The 2,489-nt window shown below is 29.6% G+C and overlaps 1 long non-coding RNA gene across 1 annotated transcript; it reads left to right on the forward strand.

Moving 5' to 3' along the window:
* The first annotated feature begins 396 nt into the window (after window positions 1-396).
* On the forward strand, window positions 397-2,227 carry LOC120073596 (uncharacterized). The gene is made up of 3 exons (XR_005480766.2): window positions 397-525; window positions 1,234-1,378; window positions 2,092-2,227. It is a non-coding gene; the product is annotated as an uncharacterized LOC120073596 (long non-coding RNA).
* The last annotated feature ends 262 nt before the right edge of the window (window positions 2,228-2,489 follow it).

Here is a 2,489-nt window from a genome sequence, read left to right on the forward strand (position 1 = left end):
AAACTTTTGAGTAGGCTATGATTTTGAGTATGCCTACGATGGAATCAACATTTCTTTTTATTGGATCGAATACTTGTTTGAACTTTATAAACTATAATACCAAATTAGATAATACGAGATTGAATTCAAAACCATTAGTAACATGAGGAATGGCACATCTATCTTAGGATTCTCAACAAATACAACCCCAATTTTCTTTTTTAACAGCCTAAAAGTCTGACCCTTAAGATATAGAAAAAGTCAATACATCATCACCAATATCAATATCATTATCATTTAGATCAAAAACCCTAGCGTTTATACTTGGTCTATAGTACCTTAGGTGGCTTGAAAAGCTCAAATAAATGCACTTCCAAAAGAAATCTCTACCCAAATAAGTATATATTTCATCTTTTTGTCACGTCTATACCACCAAAATGGCATCCAAGATGGCTTCAATTTTTTGGAAACTCTTGTTGATCGTCACACTCATCTTTGCTTCCAATGTTCATGCAAGACAATTGAATTCCACTCCCAATTTTCATCGTAAGTTTGCTTACTTTTTCATATATTTAGATTTCTTTAAATAATATGATAAAAAGAAAACTAAATAATATGACTAAAAAAACCTTTAAATTTGACTATGTTTTAACTTTTTCATCAATCAAGCATCATCAAAGTTTTTCTTATAAAAAAGTATTATGGATTAGCTTAGCAGTAAATAAAAGATGTGTATGATAAAAGACTAAGAGGGAATGTGTTTTACTTATGGTGGCCATCGAACTAAGATTTAATATCATGTGAGTTTACTTGACACCTAAATTTTCTAGGGTCAGGTGGATTGTCTCATAAGATTATTCAACGTACAAATAGATTAGCCCGGACACTCTCGGATATTTATATATATACATCCTACGATTTTCTTGACACATAAATATTGTAGGATCAATTAAATTTCGTCGTGAGATTTTAGTCGAAATATGTGTAAGCTGACTTAGACAGACTTACGGATATGTAAAAAACAAGTTTCTCTTAAAAAACATGAATTTGATCTTTAGGATTTGATTTCTGGTGATATTTAATAAAAAATTATTAAAGTATTTAATGATAACAAAGAATATATTTTGTTTTGATCTCTACACTTTACATTAAAAGGTAAAATTTATGTTCATATGTTGCACTTTTTTTTCTTGTTCGGAAAAACATACGTAATTTAGTTAATAATGTTAATTTTGTTCATTATCATTAACATAGATGATGAAGAAGGAGAAAATGAGTATTACAAATGTTCGTGTTCCTAGTCCTCCTCCGCGATCATGCAATGGCAAACGCACCAGACCCGGACGGGACGCCGCTTGGTGTGGGGGTTATTGAGAGAAACTCGTTTTTATTTGAAGAAGTGCAATATGAGGACTTGTCAAGTATTATTTAATTGTATTGTTTAGATTTTTTTTTTTAATCTTGGAGGTAGACACAACATTGAAAGTATTATTTAAAATCGGTTTAAAGATACGAATCTATTGAAAAATTCTTCAACATGATTTAAGTGCCAAATTCATTACTTAATTAACTGAAGTTCATTGAGTTAATATTAATATGTATCAATGTGTTCACAATTATGTTTGTATAGCCGAAAATGAGAGAGTATTCAAGAATGTCCTTTCTTTTTTATTATTATTATTTTTCTAGGCATATTCAAGAATGTTGAATAAATTAAATTTTTTATCTTTCTCCAAACGAGAGAGACAGAGATCATTCAGGAATAATACAGGGTTAAATTATCTAGTATAATTGTAATTAATTTTTACTACTATATATAATCACTTTTATACGAAAGAAAATGAAGAAGACAAGTAGAGGTCTAATTTACTATCTCTATGTTTTCACTAAAATATTGCATACTTCATAGATAAATATGTTTTCTTTTGTACGGGCAACCTCTAGAAATAAATGGGGAGCTTGCACAGACAGTAATTATATATTAAATATTAAAGCTTATATAACAAGATAAAACTAATTGCAAATATGAAGTTTTTATAATAAAGATTTAGGCCAAGAATTATGAAAAGACAAAAATGGACATGACCCATTTTGAAAAATCTTGTTTCACAGTCAAGCTTACCATCGGAGAAGACAAATTGATTCATTACATAATCAACAACCCACCTTCTTCCGAGCCTTATCATCGGGAAGACAAATCAATTCCCACCCTTCATCTTCCTTGATTTCGCTCCAAACTTCAGAAGGTATGTTTCTTCTTCTTTGTTTCTTCGTTTCTTCTTCCATGTTTCTTTATCTCTTTATCAATGATAGCAAAACTTTGAAAACGTAAGGCTTTGTTCTTCTTCCATTGACAATAATAATTTTGATTCTTCCTAAAATGATATTTGTTGATATTTTGTTGATAGTTGTTGATAATTTGTTGATAGTTGTTGATAATTTGTTGATAGTTGTTGATAGCTAAATGATTTCCTTCAAACTAGGGCTACATGCATTCTCCAACTTTTTTT

This window comes from Benincasa hispida, chromosome 1 (genome assembly GCF_027475165.1).
Source record: "Benincasa hispida cultivar pf3 chromosome 1, pf3_genome.v1.1, whole genome shotgun sequence".
Lineage (NCBI taxonomy): Eukaryota > Viridiplantae > Streptophyta > Magnoliopsida > Cucurbitales > Cucurbitaceae > Benincasa > Benincasa hispida.